The sequence below is a fragment of the Dermacentor andersoni genome, chromosome 1 (assembly GCF_023375885.2).
Source record: "Dermacentor andersoni chromosome 1, qqDerAnde1_hic_scaffold, whole genome shotgun sequence".
In the NCBI taxonomy this organism is placed as follows: Eukaryota; Metazoa; Arthropoda; class Arachnida; order Ixodida; family Ixodidae; genus Dermacentor; species Dermacentor andersoni.
In genome coordinates, this window is record NC_092814.1 from 111,211,219 (window position 1) to 111,230,641 (window position 19,423).

At 49.0% G+C, this 19,423-nt stretch overlaps 2 long non-coding RNA genes across 5 annotated transcripts in view; one reads left to right on the forward strand and one right to left on the reverse strand.

Moving 5' to 3' along the window:
- The window catches only part of LOC129380558 (uncharacterized), a 90,325-nt gene that overhangs the window by 25,809 nt on the left and 45,093 nt on the right, over nucleotides 1-19,423 (reverse strand). Inside the window, exon 2 of one of the 4 annotated variants that reach the window (XR_008608695.1) lies at nucleotides 2,561-2,631. The exons of 2 other annotated variants lie outside the window; for them this stretch is intronic. This is a non-coding gene — a long non-coding RNA (uncharacterized lncRNA). One more of the 4 variants, XR_008608697.1, reaches the window with a different exon arrangement.
- The window catches only part of LOC126545626 (uncharacterized), a 36,370-nt gene that overhangs the window by 10,709 nt on the left and 6,238 nt on the right, over nucleotides 1-19,423 (forward strand). The window lies entirely within an intron of this gene.

Consider the following 19,423-nt stretch of genomic DNA (forward strand, 5'->3'; position numbering starts at 1 on the left):
CACCGAGCGTCGTGTCATCGCCGAGCAAGTTGAAGACATGCTTGAACGTGGTGTTATCAAGCCATCCTGCAGCCCTTGGTCGTCTCCTGTATATAGTACTCATTAAGAAAAAAGATGGCTCGATTCGTTTCTGTGTGGATTATCGTCGCCTCAACAAGATTACACGAAAAGATGTCTATCCTCTACCGCGCATAGATGACGCCCTGGATTGTCTTCATGGTGCCAAATTCTTTTCTTCTTTGGACTTGCGATCGGGCTATTGGCAAGTGCCAGTGGATGAATCCGACCGCTCGAAGACAGCTATCATTACGCCTGATGGCCTGTATGAGTTTACAGTAACGCCATTCGGCCTCTGCAATGCACCCGCGACATTCGAAAGGATGATGGACAATATTCTACGAGGCCTCAAATGGAAGACGTGCTTGTGTTATTTAGACGACGTGGTAGTTTTCACCCCTGATTTCACCACTCACCTCTCTCGTCTACGCGAAGTCCTTACTTGCCTTACCACCGCCGGCCTTCAACTTAACTTGAAAAAGTGCCGCTTCGGAGCCCGCCAGCTGACCATACTTGGCCATGTCGTGTCCAAAGACGGCGTCCTTCCCGATCCTAACAAACTTCGTGCTGTCGCAGAATTTCCGCGGCCGACTACAGTGAAAGAGCTCCGAAGTTTTGTCGGTCTTTGCTCTTATTTTCGACGCTTTGTGCGCAATTTTGCCTGCATCGATCGCTCCCCTGACGAAGCTCCTGGCTGGCCCCGGTGACCTCCGCGACTAGACTCCGGCATGTGACCAAGCCTTCACCACTTTGCGTCGTCGGCTTACCTCACCGCCGGTTCTACGCCACTACGACCCGAGTGCACCGACTGAAGTTCATACCGACGCCAGCGGCGTTGGTCTTGGAGCCGTCCTTGCACAACGGAAGCCTGGCTTTCCAGAATATGTGGTTGCATATGCGATTCGTGCTCTCACGAAGGCAGAATCCAATTATTCTGTCACGGAAAAGGAATGTTTGGCTATAGTTTGGGCCTTAAACAAATTTCGCCCTTACTTGTATGGCCGTCCGTTCGACGTTGTGACAGACCACCACGCGCTCTGCTGGCTTGCGTCACTGAAAGACCCGTCGGGGCGTCTTGGACGTTGGGCTCTTCGGCTCCAAGAATTTGACATTCGCGTCATTTATCGATCCGGGCGCCAACATTCTGATGCAGATGCGCTCTCCCGTTCGCCCATGCGATCCGACGAAACGCCACCTTCATCCATAGAGTGCCCGGTTGCTACGCTTGCTGTTACTGACATGCCGTCTGAACTGAGAAAAGATCCGTGGATTGTGTCTCTCATTGACATTCTTAGCAGTTCTTCAACATCTACATGCCCTCGAGCCCTTCGTCGCCGAGCCACCCACTTCGTGCTACGGGACGCCATCGTGTACCGCCGAAACTATCAGCCAGACGGTCGCAAATGGCTGCTAGTCATCCCTCGCCATTTGCGTTCCGACGTATGCACGTATTTCCATGCAGACCCACAACAAGCTCATGCTGGCGTCCTGAAAAACCTACGAGCGGCTCCGCCAGCGGTACTACTGGCGCGGCATGTATTCTTATGTCCGCAAATACATTCGGTCATGTGCAGCCTGTCAGCGACGCAAGACATCTTCTCATACGACAGGCCCTCTGAAACCTTTACCGTGTCCTGCACGTCCTTTTGATCGGGTTGGCATTGACCTTTATGGGCCTCTTCCATGCAGTGCTAACGGAAATCGTTGGATAATTGTCGCAGCAGACCTCTTCACAAGATATGCTGAAACTGCTGCACTTGCTTCGGCTGCTGCTCGCGACGTCGCCGCATTCATCTTACGGCATTTCGTCTTACGGCACGGCGCACCGCGAGAACTGCTCAGTGACCGAGGCAGTGTCTTCTTGTCCGAAGTTATTAATGAGCGTGCCGCACTATTCACCGCACCACTACGGCGTATCACCCACAGACTAACGGTCTAACGGAACGATTCAACCTCACTCTTGGGGACATGCTCACCATGTATGTTGCGTCTGGTCATTCCAATTGGGACGATGTCCTCCCTTTTGTGACGTACGCATACAATACCGCCGTTCAGGATACCACAGGCTTCTCACCATTTTTCCTTCTTTATGGACGTGAACCATCCACTACCCTAGACACCGTACTCCCATATCACCCGGATGCCTCTGAATTCACCCCTCTTTCCGAAGTTGCTCGCCATGCTGAAGAGTGCCGCCAACTGGCTCGCTCGTTCACGTCGGATTCCCAAGGAATCCACAAAGATCACCACGACAACGATCAGCCCACACAGTCCTTCGCCGTGGACTCTCACGTCTGACTTCGGCTGCCCTTCCAAGCTCCAGGCCTTAGCCCAAAGCTTGCTCCGAAATATGAAGGTCCGTACCGGATCGTCGCGTGGACTTCGCCTGTGAATTATGTGGTCGAACCGGTGACGCCATCTTCGGACAAACGCCGCCGTGACCGCGAGACCGTTCACGTCAGCCGCCTGAAGCCGTACCACGACCCCCTTATCCTATCATCACCTTATGTCGCCAGGATGGCTCCTCTTCGCCGCGGGGAAAGTTGTAGTAGGGACGAAACGTGCGGATGAGCACTGGAAGGAAGAGAAAGAGGAAGGGGGAATAAAATTCAAGAGAAGGAAGTCGCCACGGGTCTGGTTCTTTACAATGGCGCAGTTGTTCGGAAAAATAATGGTTCGTTGAGATTCTACAGGCAGCTCAACAAGTGTGCGACGCCCAACGCGTACGCACTACCTCGAATTGATGACGCTATTGATACGGTCCGTCATCCCAGGTTCTTTTCATCGCTTGATTTACACGCGGGATACTAGCAGATCAACGTCGCGAAAGAAGATAGCTGCAAGACAGCCTTTGGCACTTCTCCGGGCTTGTACGAATTTAACTGCACGCCAGTTGTGTTGAGCACGGCTCCTAGTACCTTTCAGCACGCCATGAATTGCGTGCTAGGACCTCTGAAGAACCAAGCTTGTGTTGTATACCTGGACGACAACCTGGTCGTAGCGGAAGAGGAACATCTGCGCAATTTGAACGAAGTACTACACAAACTCTATGAGACTGGTTTTCGGTTCAACATCGAGAAGTGCCAGTTTGGTCACTCTAAGTTTTCATATCTAGGACATGCTATCTCTCTAAACGGCTTTCAGCTGCTACCGGAGCGTATTGGAGCTGCGGCGGAATATCCCACACCAACTTGCCTGGAACAAGTTTACCCGTTTGTGGGTATGACTTCGTATTTACTCAGATTTATTCCCCACTGCGCATCGACCGCCGCTCCCCTGATCGATTTACTTAAAAAGGGGGTTTGTTTTGAATGGGGCGTCCCAAAAGAAATCGCTTTTCGAACTTTAAAACAGCAGTTAATTTAACTCACGGTCCCGTACTAAGTTAATTCAATGACGACTGGACTACAGAAGTGCGCACCGATGCCAGCCAGATGGGCCTCGGGGCAGTGCTAGTGCATCGTGACCCTGACGGCACAGAACGTATTGTCGCATTTGCGAGCCGCAAACTCTCAGATACTCCAATGAGCTGTAATGTCTAGCGATGCTATGGAGTGTCAAACGATAAATTTCGTCACTATCTCTTTGGGCGCAAGTTCACGACTGTGGCCGATAATGCTGCGTTAACATGGATGTTTTCCAAGCAGCAGCTGAGCATAAGTTTGCTCGATGTATTATTACGCTGCAAGAGTACGATTTTGACATGCGCCACCATGCTGGGTGGCTAAATAACATCGCCGATGCTCTCTCAAGGAACCCTGTCACGGTGCGGCATTATTCGATTCGGCGAAGCACCGATCAACGGGCACCAGTCGTGAATTCGTGAAGTCGTGAAGTCGTGAATTTTTTCAGTTGGCGAGTGTACGTTTTATTCAGCCATGTTCTTTGTTCGCCAGACGAGTTTTCGTCAAACCCTAGACTTCAACGGGCACCAAAAGGTCGTGGAAATAGGGACCGGCGAGCAAGACGGTTATTGCAGGCCACTCGGGCAAGCGGCCGAAAGAAGTCGAATGTAGGTTTAGAGATTATTGTCTTTTTGTCGTCGGCGCGACCGTGACGCCCCGACGGCTTTTTGTAGGAACCCACGTGTATTCTCAGCCCCGTGCGTGCATTAAGAAGCTTACTAAGAAGGCGGGGGTGCGAATACTCCGAATATGTGGTGTCTCTGTGCATTCCTGTGCCCACGAAGTGCTGACAGTGTGTGTGTGCCGACAGCGCGGTATGGCCAGCTGCCGTCGTTTCTCCTGTGTTTGTGAACGGACAACAGAGGCCCGCCACGGACTCAAGGGTGTGCGTGTGTGGTACAACACAAGTGCACCACCTCTAACAGCAGTGGGGAATCACCCGTTCCCTCGCCCCTAATTAAAAGGGGCGCTGCGAAGACCTTGGGAGGAGCCGGGATACAATTGGGTGAACTTGATTGGATCGTCACCAATATCTGCCGTTCCCCAACACAGGGAACTAGGGAAAGGAGAAAGTTTAAACGCAGTATTTAGACCGAGCTAAGCAGTCTAGATGCTGAGCATATATTCTGCTGAGAAGCGTCAAGGAGCTAGTGCCGTCCAGTGTCGTCTGGGCCGCCTAACCGCGTCTGAATTGCGAGTTACTAGTTGACGTAAGAGACGACAAACCAACGTCTGCAACGAAGTTCACGGTAGTTCCCCTCAAGTTAGCTCAACCTACTCGAGGGAAGACGTCAGACCTAGACTCCCGGGAAACCCAGCCCAGCAATCGCATCCACCGCAAAGAGATCGGCTTGCCAGCGTTCATCGGGAAAGCTCTGCCGTTGACTCCACGCTTTATGGACTTGCTGCTGCTGCCCGGCTATGCGTATGCCATCATTTCTTTTCTTTGGAACTCTGTTTAGTTGGCCACCATTAAATCTGTTTTGCGTAATGTTTATTTCTATATTTACTGTTAACTGTTCGTTGTATTTCTTTTGTCTTCATCATTGATCTAGATTAAGTGCATGTGTGTTAGCGTTGTGTTTTTTGTTTCGTTTAAATTGTGTGTCGTTGTCAATCTATAAATATTTTTTTCTCTATTTCTCCCGAGCCTTGACTCCTTCGCTATGTTTGCTTGAGTACAGAACGACCAACCGGGTTGTATACCCCGTCGACGACTTCGCGCCGACGGCGAAACGGTGACAAGCCGTGACAAACCCCCTTGACCGCGCGTCCCATAACGAAGAGAGTCGCATTTTCATATCTCAACAACGCTTCTCCAAAGCCCAACAGAAGGACAAATACTTATCATCAATCATTGCCTCAATCGCTGCTCAGGAAAGAAATCGACATTTGTAATACGCGATGACACACTGTATCGGCGTCAGTGGCACAAAGACCGCTCAGAAGAACGTCACTTCCTTGTGATTCCTAATTGTTTTAGATCGGAAATATTGCGAGCCATTCATGACACCCCGGAAGAACCGCACATCGGCCAGCGAGGCACGCTTCGCAAAATACAAGAACGTTTCTGGCGGCCGAAGGTGGAAAGCAATGTCTGCTCCTACGTCGTCAGTTGCGAAATGTGTCAACAATATAAGTGACTGTCAGGATGCCAGCCTGGATTACTGACACTTATTCCGCTGCCATAAACTGTTTTTCATACTGTTGGCATCGACTATACATCGGACCTCTACTGATCACTACAGCATGAAACCGCTACATCATTGTGGCCATGGACTACCCGCCGTGGTGGTTTAGCGGCTGTGGTGTTGCGCTGCTAAGCACGAGGTTGCGGGATCAAATCCCGGCCGCATTTCGATGGGGGCGAAATGCAAAAAACGCCCATGTACCGTGCATTGGGGGCACGTTAACGATCCCAAGGTGGTTAAAATTAATCCCGAGTCCCCCACTACGGCGTGCCTCATCATCAAATTGTGGTTCTGGCATATAATATCCCAGAATTATTCTATTACTTTGTTTTTTCTTTTCTATTTTTTTTTTTTTTTTTTTTTTTTTTTTTTTTTTTTTTGCCGTGGACTATTTGGCGAAGTACATCGAAGTGGCCGCCTGTGCCATCTCTAGCGTCCGGTCACCTCATCGATATCCTGAAGCTCAAGTTTGAATGGATACATGAGCTGCCAAAAAAAAAAAAATGTCAGACCATGCTACGAGATTCCGCAGCCGCGAACTAAAGTACCTTAGTACGGCAGGGGTACAGCACCATTACACGTCCGCATTTCATCCCCAGGCAAACGGCCTTACGGAACGAACCAGACAAAGCATTCAGGCACGACTCGCCCCGTATAGGAAAATAGGGGGGGAAAGGAGAAGCCGACTGGGACGTTCACCTTCACTCAGCTGCTTATGCCGCTAGTACGGCGCTGCAGACGTCTACCGGGGCAACGCCACATGAAACCGTCTACGCAATGCTGCCGCAGCTGAAAGTGGTCCTCAACCTAGACACTCCCGTTGCCATCTCTAGCCCCGACGACCGAGAGCACGTCTTTAAAAAGATAAGAACGGCAGCGATCAGAAGAGCTTCGCACGCGCAAGAAGCGCATAAGCGCCACTACGACCGACGACATCGACCTGCTCCGGTGTATTACGTCGGTTACGAGGTGTGCGTACAAAGGGGAGTCAGCTCACCAGGCAAGAAGTTACCAGCGAGGTTTGAAGGACCCTTCACAATTAATGAGCGCAAAGGAGAGAACGCCTGGCGCATGAGCCCCTCAGTTCCAGGCGCCCGCCTCGACAGGCGTAAAAGAAATAACTTAGCCGTGCATGTGTCACGCCTCCAGAAAAGGTTTCGGCGGTTGAACTGAGCTGTCGATCTTAAATTGAACTGTCGGTTCTTTTTTCATATCCGCAGCGTGGCCGAGTGTGAAGACAGAATATGCGGATGAGCACTGAAAGGAAGAGAAAGTGCAAGGGGGAATAAAACGGAAGCGAAGGAAGTCCCTCGGGTCGACGCCCACTGGTCTGGTTCTTTACGATATATTATATCTGTTGGAACACGAATTATAATTGTGCAATATTATACTTGCGGGAGGCATTTATTACCCCCGATAATGAAGAGTAATAATAGATTTAGGGCTATAAGTAAGCACAATTTTTGTCATTCTTCTTGGAAACAATTTTTTTTTTGTCTACTGCACTAGTGAGTCGACGGTGCGTATGATGTATTGCGCAGTCGTTCGTGGTTTCGTTCTATTACGCACTTTTGGATAATTTTTGTGAGTTGAATATCAATTTAACTACATGCGTGTGAGCCAAAAACGATAGCTTTGGTGCTCCAGGGCGCAGATGCGTCTGGTTACGGTTACATTCGCGACGATGAGTTCGGTACAATATTGCGAAGAAACACTGCGACACAGACTTGTGATGCGACTCCCGCACGGCTTCAGTATTGCATGGCGGCTCGTGGAATATTCGACAAAGGTTGCTATCAGGCAGTCTTTTTTTTTTTTTTAAAGTAAGAGCGCGTATATTTGACCCTACGTGTACTTGTGTGCGCACGTGCATGCATATCCGTGTGAGTTGCGTGTGGATATTTGGATGCGGGCGGCCTGCGTGTGTTTGTACAGTGCTCAGCGATTGGAACGGGATACTCAGACAGCATGGCGGCCAACGCTTTTTGTGCCACCGGTGATCGCTGGGTGATCGCTGAGGAGGCCGAATGCAGTTATGATGCATCAAAAAGGTTCTCGCCTTCATTTGACACAAAAATGCATCATCTCAGTGTCACCAGCAGCCGCTGGCGCAAGAAAGTACCGGCCGCCATGCAGTCCGAGTATCGCGTTTCAATCGCTGAGCACTGTACATACAGGCCTAAACAATGAAACGATCCTTTCCTTCGATCCCTTCCAAATGACGCAGAAGCCGGAACGTTGCGAAACACGCGCTACTCATCGGCACGAGGCCCTAGATTGGGCGGTGTTACGGTTGGCGTCTGGCACCACGTGCAGAAAGGAATTTCACCCGACCTTCTCTCACCATGCCTCGTCGAAATGAGGCGTGACTTCTGCCACGGCTGGCGTCCCGCACCTCGTGCAGAAAGGACTTTCTCTCACCCGACCTTCACCCACGATGCCTCGTCGGAATGAAGCGTGACTTCCTAATTCGCCATGACCATTTCGAGTGTCTGGCGGAAGCCCTGCAGCGCTTACAGGCCTCCTTTGTGTGTGTGTGTGTGCGACATTAGAGGGACCCTTTCATCGAACGGTCTAACTCTACAGGAGAACTTCCCCGCACCAGCACCGCGCAAAAGAGACGGACAAGCGTCTACAATTCCAGGAGGCGGGATGCCCTCCTCCTTGCAACATGCTCGGTATAACCAGAGGAGGAGGGGCCCTCTTTCTGTGCCGGTCACGTGACGTCGACGGAAGCAAGATCCCTCCCACGATTGTAGAGAGCCTATTTAAGGGGCTCCGATATGTACTTTGGCTCACTTCATTCTCTTCTCATCATCTTTCATCAACCTTTCAATAAACCGTGCAAGTTTCGCACTAGAAATCGTCTCGCCCTTGCTTAGTCGCGATGGTCTACCGGATGCCTGCAGCCCGCCGACAACGCCGCGCTACCCAATAGTAACGTCGGTCGAGCTTCGATAGGCAGGCGTCGCTACAACTCCGCAGCAGTACGATACGCTACCCTAACAGCGTCAACCGTGCAGCGAGCGGAACATCTGAGAGCCCGTGGACCATGGTTGCGAGAAATGCCGCAAATGTGAAATTTTGGCCCCTATATAAAGAATCAATTCCTCCATTAAGATACCGTGCTTTCTTTGCGAATCCACTAACGAAAGACACGACCCATGCCGGGGCATACCGCGGTGTTTTTACGCGTCGCGCCTCGCGTCACAACTAGCGGTCGTAAAGCAAAACATAGTAAGTCAGGCGTGTTTCTCCACCCTTTTTCCGTGGTGCCATAATAAATATAACACACGCAGGGGGCGCCGCTTGTCACGTAGGATTGGCACAAGTCAGCCGAGTTGATTCTCTTATCAGTGTAAGCGTGTTCAGAATATTGGCTCTATGTTGTCGCAAGGAAACATATCATATCCGACGTTTCGTGTTACACAATCCAATGGATTTCGCTCACTGCGGTACTATTGACACTTTGGCGTTACGTACGTTAGGGCGAACGTGAACGATATCTGCGAGTACTTAGAAAAGGCACGAGAAAAAAATGTGCCCAACGATTACGATACTTCCTAATGCGACATTTGAGACCGAAATCACCGCACCGACTGGCAGTGGGCCAGTGCCATCAGGAGGAGGGTTAGCTTGGGAAAGCTGGTATGATGAGCGGCATCGGAGGCAGCTGTCGTAGAAGACGACGAACGCGCGAGCAGTGGCACGAGCGCGTTCGCGCGGTTACGCCGATGGACGCCGACGCTCAACCCAGGAACGAGCGCCTAAGAGCCGAGCTCTAAACATAAAGAATAATGCGATCGAATGAGAACAGTACAAACAATGGTATCAAGAAAAGCACAAGTAACAGTTCGACCAACGTTTGGCAGAAGTAGTCAGATTTCGTCATGGAAGTAGGACCGTGTAGTAGACAACCAGGTAAATGCCATTGCGTACCCGTGCGAACTTACATTTACAATATAAAACAGCGACGGCTGTAATATGCAAACTGCATTGTCTTTCACCGGTCGAACCAACGCAGCTCGGACATTTCAGTGGCTCTACACGTAGAGACGCGAGCAGGTGCGCCGACGGATGCTTGCTTGCGAAATGACACAGGTACGGGAATAGCCTCGTAGATATGATCAATGGTCCTAACGTGAGACTACGCTCCATACGACAAGCTATACGCAGCACTTCACAAATACAAGAGTTGTCACAGTCTACAGACGAAAGGCTTAAAATTCCCCTCATGTGTCCATCTGCTCAAATCAATTCGAGTTCGCAGCATAGCGTGATAGAGCGAGAGAGAGAAGTGTAATGATAACAGGAGAGGTTAGCCTATGTAATGCTACAGGTTTGTTATGCAAAGCCTTAAATGAAGAAGACGCGCGGGACACAAGTGCTATACCAACTCAGTATTCTTTACTGACCTGTTGAGCAACACAGAATATCCTCGCGACGAGCCTACTTGACTAATTAACAAAGCTTATTTAGCACACCTAAATCATCGAGTTAAACGCAAAACCTCCGTGACCTTGGAGCGTTTTTGGAGCTCAGAAATATTAAACTACATGAGCTATATTTATGGAAAAACAAAAAGAAAATCAATTATAGGCTTCTTAATACGCTCCACATCTTCTCCGTTGCAAGCTTTGAGTTTAGATTGATGCTCTAAAAGTTAACTGATTGATATTCGTTAGTAAGAAAAAAAAAGTAAAAAAAGATCTCAAGAAAAGAAATAAAACAGCTGCTCAAAAGGGCAATGAATGCTACTGCGTCAGTCTTTTCGTTTTCTTTTTTTTTCTTTTCAAGTGCTTTTGACAAGTAAACTGAAACACCCTGATATGGTGAGGAGTGAAATAATGCAAAACACCCACGCGCGCTCATTCGAGTTAAGGCTCGCACCAAGCCTTTGTTTGTTGTAACGGAAAAAGAAATGGTTGACCGTGATAAGACTTCTAATCTTTATTATATTTATTCTCTTATTGAATTCCATTCAGTCAGTCATATGTCGATAAATACTACGATAAAAAGTACATGTACATTTTTGCCCTGTGAAAAAAGACGTATGTGTATGCAGTGCATGAAGTTGGCATGCATTTGCGTTCTGAAACAGTGTATTGCATGGATTTCGCTCTCTTTTGACATTTTGTGTATCTGTAGTGCACCTATATTGTTTGAGACATCTTAAGCTGTATTTCTCTTGTCGTGACGTTTCCTGCTTCGAGTACTTATCGTAATTCCATTTTACAATGTATTCTTTTGGTTAATTTTGTCGTGTTGTGTGGCTTTTCATGTATTTTTTACGGTTCTCATGTGAAAAGGAGTCGCCGGCACCATCTCATGGTGCGACCATCTTCTCATTTATTCGTGTCAATAAAAATAGAAAGGTTCGCTTCCTACAAGGAGAAGAAAACATATCTTGGTTTAGACATTCTCACTTCTGACTGTCGATCGTTTAACCATTTATCTGAAGGGAAAGGATAGCAGTGTTGATGCCGTGATCACTTGAAGTCAGATGGCTTGGGTAAAAGCCTGTAGTCATACAACGTGCTCTCGCGCGCGTGCACAATATAGAGAATTTCAGCTTGCCTATGTAACGCGCTGCCCTTTACAGAATAACGGGTTACCGGTGACGTGAACGGTAGTAGCAACGCTGGGCGCGCCAGCTCAGTTGTGGCGCATTGTTCAGATAGGACACAAAGCTATTATTGTAGCGATCAGCTATGTTCCAGTTAGCTGCTGGTTTACAGGCAAAGCGTCGGCAGCGATACTATCGCTAACGTGCAGCCGCCTTGAAGTTTTCACTCGACGACAAAACACATGACACAAAAAATGTTTCTAATAGTGGTTGGACAAACTGTCATTAGATGTGGCTACGAGCGTTACTACTGCCGTCCAGGTAAACCCGGTATTTGGTAAAAACGTTCAAGCGGAAGAGCTAAAGCTCTTTACTATCTGTCGCTTTCCTCTTTCTTTTCATCCATTTGTGTCTTCGGCTTGTAGAGTAGTCAATCGAGCTCGACATCCATGCCATCGTTCGTTCACTGGATATCACCCGCACCCTGAGCGCACGGTAGCTTAACCTAGATATGGCACGGAACCGTCACAAGGAGCGTAGAGCCGGTCACGGTTCAAATGCACGCAGCTGCATCCGCGTCCTCTAAATGTATGCAGTGTCGATGAGCCTGTGCCTGGATGTACAAAGGGCCAGACTTTCCTGTCTGCTTTACAAGTGACAAGAAAATTCGAGCTTCAGTGAGTATGACGTATTACTGTGACACGCGACATGTACAAACAGATACTCGTCAGGCTAAAACGCCTTTGTCATATGAATCCAATCACGGAGGAAATAAATTGAGCCAACAGACAATGAAGTCAACGAAAGCACAAGAAAAACTAAACTTTTTTTTTTCGATTAAACTGTACAAATATTTTGGATGATGGTTAAATTTCGCGACAAACATTTTCGGCTAACAAAGAAAATGACAAATGAAAAAGAAAATTTGCCCGCCGGCGAGGGCCGAGCCCGCTGCCTCCGCGTGACTTATGCTTTATCAATGTAGCTGTATACTTAAGTGCACACATTTATAACCCTACCTTGGGAGTGTTAGGCCACGGCGACAGAGGTGGAGCACGCGTTAAAGCGCAGGCGTTACGTAGCCCGTGGTAGAGGAGCACCCAACAAGCCCACAAGTCTTCGTATGCTACTTCAGCAAAGCCGTTTCGAGGTTGCTTGTGCACAAAACCAGAGTTTGCATAGCGCAGACTCCCTACTCAGTTGGTCGACCTTGGAAGAAAGCCGATTATAGCACTGGAGGGCGCCCGTATCCATTTTCATTTGTGGGTATCCGGCGGCAGTGGGCTGCGAACCCACGGCCTCCGGCAGCTCGAACAGACGCTCAGCCGCGAGGACACGTCTGCGCGTGCATCTTTCAGCACGTGCGGTGAATGCAGACAGGCTTGCAAAACGCATCACTCAATGCTCCGACCTACGATCATGCACGCTTGCTTAGAAAATTGTCGCAGGCGGGCACACCAAAAGCCAACGGCACCTGACATTTCTTCCAGTTCAGCTACAGTTGATAAACTTCGCTAAAAAATCCAAGTCGCGCCCACGAGTCATTTTCAAAATGGCGCCACAACCACCTTAGTGCGCGTACGCACGTTCATAATAGTTTGTCAACCCTAACGTTCCATGTGCTACGTGACGGGGACTGTGCAAATCAGTGAGTTTAATTTTTTCACTGTTGCAAACAAAGACAAACCATGGTCGGAACAGAGTACTTACATCGCGGGAAACTAGAGCCCATTGCCGTTACAGAGACTTCTGAACTTCAAGCTAGGTCGGTTTCACAATCGCGGCAAATGTTTACAGAAGTATTGGGAAAGTCACTTTAATGTCTCTTGCTATGATAGTAGCAATATAGAAGGAATGAAAAAGAGAGGCAGTGATGAGAAAACAGCCTTCGTAGGGCTGTATTTTCTCCAAGGAGGCGCAGTGGCAGGCGATATTTTTGCGAATAGGTGCAAAATTTTACAGTATTTATGTTTGTTGCGGCTATGGAAACTTCGCAGACCATGCAATTAGTCCCGCACCTTCTAAGTATACATATTATTGACGCCAGACGCATGCATTTAACAGCTTCATATGTTCACAGAGTCCAAAAATATGGTTAATCAGAAGGATGCGACAGAACTGGGGCCCAGCTTCACTAAGCCGCTCACACGCAAACGTCATTCGCGTACACATATCTCACGCCCAATGGTGACAGCGAACGAGTTCATAATCGAAGCGATGTCAAATCGCGTGGGACTTTGGGGAGAAAAGTTTAATAAACTGAAAGCTTCACTTTTCTTTCTCAACGTTGAAATTTAATATCATTGGGGCACTAGCGCTCACAATGCCAACTGTAATTTTGTGGATTTGAAGACGAACCGTAATAGTTCGAAGCTCAGGGGGATTTGAAGTGCAGCGGCGTCGAGCGTCGGCGGCGAAAGCAACAGGTGAAGTATGTTACTCCAAAACTTGAACACAGATTTCGCTTGGTGGCAGTGCAATTTCAGAAACTTGCGACAACGAAAACATATACAGATCGACATGAGCGACGACGTACGTGAAAGCCAATACATTGCAAAATTTTCGTCGCATACGCCGCAGAAGATTTACAACATCTCCATCTTAAAACACCATAAAACAACGGTCTCGGTTTGCATGCACAGTTGATGGCGGCGACACTACATGAATGCGGCTTCTGGCAGCCTGCGGTTTGACGGGCTACTGAAACAAGCACTACTACCCGCAAAAAAAAAGAAAAAAAAAAAGTGGAATTTGATTTTCTCCCTGTAGCGTCGCAGCGTGGCATAAAGTGAAGCGGCTATTCAAAACATTCGCAGTCAATGAATAGTCGAAGCAACTATTCTTACACCGTGGTCGAAGCATCATGCGGCCTGCTGCAACGGCCGCTTGGTGCTTCAAAACTGTACAGCCTCGAACGCGAAGCCGCCCCTCCGGCTAAAAAGAAGGCGGGACGACGCACACGCTCTCGGCGAAGCTTACCTCGGGTGCACAACAAAGAAGGCGCTCGGAAAACGCGAGCGCGCGACTCTATGGGCCGCCAGAGCAACGCGGCCCCGCGAACGCGCGCGCGCACATCCTTCTGGGGCGCGCAGCATCGAAAGCACTGGGCGGCCACGCCGGAGAGTATATTGGGCTGCTTGCGCAGGGCCGTGACGCTCGGAGAATTGGGCAACCGACGTCTGTCTTGAAGCGCCCTGCACGTAAGTACCTTTCCGGAGGCCGCTGCGACTTTTGCAACGCGTTCGCTCTCCGAGGACGTTGCAGGAAGCATCGGCGGGGCGCCATCGCAGCTCCGGCGCCGGCCGACACGGCGACTTATGTCACGCCTCGGCTGTGTAGCAATTTCTGATAGCCTCTCAGGAAACGGCGGCGCGTATACTCAACACCCTCTAGAGGACTTCGTATACTGCGCGGCAAGAGAGGGGGAACGCGGACGGGTAGCACAACGCCGTCGTCGGCAGCAGGAGCCGCTTTCGCATTTCGCCACGAAATCAAATATCACCTTACTTTCAAGCGCGATCGCCGCGTCGGCATCAAGTTGCCGCGCTTTTCGCATGAGCTACAGAGAAAAGGTAATGGGGGAAAGTAGAGAGTGTCGTGCGGTAAAAGAAAAAAGAAAAGAGTAAATACCAAATTGTTAAATGGCATCAGATGACTAACTACGGAAACAGCAAGAACAATCAGAGGGAGCTTTCCATGGCATAAAGACTGAATAGCCTTGTTGTGTTGGAATTTTCTTTTTCCCTCGTCGTTTTATGTGACAAGGATGAAGAAGGCAGCGCGAAGCTTGAGTTCCGGTATTCTCTCAAGGCAAATCGAAATTCTCGCATTCAACAAGACTCCGAAATGCGTCGCAGTTACACAGAAACAGCTTGAAAGAGAAGCTTCCACGAATAAGCTCAATTTCAGCATTGCATGAATTCCGTCAAACTGCAGGCCATCGTGCTGGCTGAACACAAACCTACATATCCTAAGGCTAGAAATCCGAATTTCAGGCTATACGTAGTACGTGCCTATATAGGCTGCGCGAAAACATAGCCTTTTCGCAATTTCCGCGAACCCCGAACTCCTGAGGGCACGAGTACGTTTACTTATATCAAATTAGAAGTTACTCAATTAGCCTAATTAGACGTAGCAACGAAAGCAACTCGCAATTCAAGTTCGTGCTTTTCGTCTCCGGCCACTGTTTAATCACAAGGTGATCGTGCTGTACCGAGCGATGAACTTGCGTAGAGGCGGAGCGTGGCTGCGCATGGTTCAGGGCAGCGGCCGTTCGGGTCATTCGGTGGAAGGGGTGCAGCTCTGAGCTAATTGGTGAAGAGATGAACGAGGTACGTAGGACCACAACATCGTGGACATGAAGCAGTGTCAGTGCCTATAGAGACAACTTTCCTTTCTGGCCTTCTCGTGCACGCTGTGCAGCAAGCCGCCACATTGCAGCTATGTGCCGTATACAAGTAACATCGTACACGATATTCAATAGTGACCGCCGGGTGCGCTCGCAAGATTTGTGCGCTTGGCAACGAACGTCGGTCGTGTATAGCGGAACAGCACAGAGGGTCGGAAAGCGCGGTTCCCGTGAGTCTCTTAACATATTAAGGTGACATCCTTGTAACGGTGGTTTTCTTTCAGAGAAAACGAACAAGACCCGAATCCGCAAAGCCATTCACACAAGCAGTAACGGTTCCTAAGATTGGCCGACAGCCAATGGTGATGGTAAACGAGGTGACATCGAAGACGGCAGTCAATAACGAACAGCTCGTGCAGTACTGAAAGACATGGTGGACTTGGCCTCAGACACAAAGAATGTATTTCATATCATTGAATAGATCTTCGTTCTTTGAGCACTCGGAATCACACGACCTCACGAACCACTTTTCCAAACTTGAACGTTACGTGGGTATCCAGGCCTCGGTAACCATGAATTATTAGAATTATGCATTGTTCGTAACAGTGCATTATTAGAACCGTGCAGAACGCGCCCAGACATATGTGAACTGGCCCTCCCGAAATGCAGGCACAAAACACAAGAAGAAATGAAACTGGCCAAGTAGGCCGACAAGCTAAGTCAAAGGAGCTCAACCATAGTGCACGGTACTTACCCTCAGTCACAGAGCCGAATCACTGCACTGAATGAGACCAAGCGAGAGCGCGCACAAATACAGCGAGGGGCGCCTCCGTCGCTGTTCTTGTTTATTAGCCGAATTCCAGGCAAACACAATGGGGAAGGCGCGAGCTGACAGGAGACAGAGACGCTACTTGGTGTCGCGGAAAGGTGTCCTAGTTTTGACGCCACAATACGCGCGCATGTCAGCGTTTCACCCTCGAGAAAGCACGCGAGAAGCAACGTCCGCCAAGGCACCTGTACGCAGAACGGCAGTCCGTTGCCTAAGGGGTGCACCGCGCCTTTTGTCGGCAGTTCCTGCTTGCAAATCTCGACAGAGCTCCTAGTAAAACCTGCACAGATAAAATGCTCCGAAAGCATGCAAACCAAGAGGAGAAAAAGAAAAGGGGGGGGGGGGGGGGCGTGATCCTGCACCAACTGGCCCGTATGGGCTCACCTTATATCAATGTATTCGGAGCAAAGATCACCCCGTTCGTCCTTACCGAACAGTATTAGGAGCGTAAAATAGGAACACAAATATTGCGAAAAATGACAGCGTTAACTGCAGTTGCCCGCCGCTACTGACTTCATTACAGAACGTTCGCTGTGCTGATGCATTTGGTATGTACTGTGGACAGGGATGGAAGCGGCCAAGGGAGTTTTTGGAGCAGCTCTGGGAGCAACACATTGGGCACATTGGAGCAGGTTTGGAGCAGCAATTGTTAGTTTTGGAGCAGACTATACACGTTTTGGAGCATGCTAGGTAAGGCTCAACATGAATGAAATACTGACAAATCAAGAAAAGATAGTCTCTATTTGACTTCGCAGAACGCTATTAGGTTACGGCGAATCAGTTCTGCGGAAGCCCGCAAGGTGGAGGAAAGTTCACTGAAGGAAACAAAGAAATGTCATACACCCGACAAAGGAAACCAATATCCGATTTTTGTAAACCACTATTAAGTTACATGTCGGACGTGTTAACTAAATGTGGCCAAGAAAGAAAAAGAAAAAAAAAAGTCACAGTTTCGCCGGAAAGGCGAAGCATCGATTAGGACAGCAAATTAGTAGACAGCTATACGAAGTAGGGATACTAATTTTATCGGCCGTATGAACTTGTAACCATTCGCTTATTAACGAACTTAACAAACATGGTGTGACGCGCGCACAATCAAACAAGAACATCTCACTCGATGACCGCGCGCACTCACTGTCAAAACGCTGGAGTGAGAAATTGCGGCAGCAACAGCGAGCGTATATGCACCATCGTGCTGCGCCTCTCTTCAACGCCAACTACGCGGCAAGAACACAGCGCACACGAAGCTATCAGCACTCGGCGCAGCTAGACTCTGTACTCATCGCACATCGCTCGATCGTGTGGTTGTGCAGAATACAGAGTACCCGGCGTGCAAGTTTGTGTGATGATTACGGTTGTCATTTGGGTATTTCTTGTCAGGAAGTTTCACGAAAGCAAGCAGCTCGTTTTTCAGCGTGCCGCACTGCCATCCCTGTAACCGGGCGTGGTGCAAGTGCGAAAAAAATTCACCGACGATTAAGATACTCCCTAATGCGAAATTTGAGGGCAGCTCTATACGTCTTTTCATGTCGCGATATATTCGCTGGCCCGGACAATCTGTCTCGTACGGCACACTGCAAACGGAGCGAAGAGTGGCGCGACTGCCTCGCTAATTGGGAGTAGCCGCCGCAGACAGACCTGCGCTCATGCAGCGCTTTGTTCCAGTATATGGTGTCGGTCAACGCGCTCACCGCATGCCATCAGCGAACAGACGACGGCACGCTACTCTGGCGCCATCTCGTAGCGGTCGTCGCCGCAGAGCCCGTATTGCGCGACACTACGCTTTTCTTCTCACGCTTTCGTAGTACCCTACTCCTCCGCGTTCCCGAAGGCCGACGCCGACGCGAAACGCAGCAACGAGCGTCTAAAGAGCTGCGCTCTAATATATATCTTAAGGTTGCACGCATGGTCTTCCCACTAAAAAAAAAAAAAAATTATGGGGTTTTACGTGCCAAAACCACTTTCTGATTATGAGGCATGCCGTAGTGGAGGACTCCGGAAATTTCGACGACCTGGGGTTCTTTAACGTGCACCTAAATCTAAGTACACGGGTGTTTTCGCATTTCGCCCCCATCGAAATGCGGCCGCCGTGGCCGGGATTCGATCCCGCGACCTTGTGCTCAGCAGCCTAACACCATAGCCACTGAGCAACCACGGCGGGTGGTTTTCCCACTAATCGACGCATATTTACCAGTAGGGAGTACAAGCGAACCCTAAAATGTATAACGAGCGCCAGTTCAAATCATCTTTAGCTGGTCCGCATATTACGCAAACGCGTAAGCATTACATAAAACATTCGTAATGCATTGCGTAGCACAAAGCATTTTCCTTTTCCTGCGGCCTAGTTTTAATGCACCACCAAACACACGCACACTCCGAAGACGCCAACGTTCAATCGGATTGCTTTAGCTTGGCTTCTAGCGTTATATGCTAGCCAACAGGTGGCTCTGTGGTTGTTACTCAACGCGAAACTCCCGCAAAATTTAGCGACTTCATTCGGAGTTATATCATAAGAAGCCAAGAAACACTGACACCAAGGAGAACATAGGGGAAATTAATTGTACTTAATAAATGAAGTAAAGAAACGATAAGCTAATGGAAATGAAAATTAATTGTGCTTAACAAATGCTATAAAGAAACAATAAATTAATGGAAATGAAACTTTCATTTCATTAATTTATCGTTTCTTTATTTCATTTATTAAGCACAATTAATTTCCCCTACGTTTTCCTTGGTGTCAGTCTTTGTTGGCCCCTTATATGACTAATAAAAATCGGACCCCTCGGTTAACCCACTTTCTTCTCTTTCATTCAAAGTTAGTTATTTGGCGCAACTCGGCGCAGCTTGGTGGTTTGGCGCAATTGGCGCAGCACTTCCATTCCTGTGTGGTACATAAACTGTTTATGCTTATGCGGCTCTTTTACCTATGTTATACTGAGCTGTCGCAGAAGCGCAGGCCAGCGTCACAAACTATCGATACGGACTGCAAACAGAAGATGACAGCGACATTCGGGAGCATATGAAGTC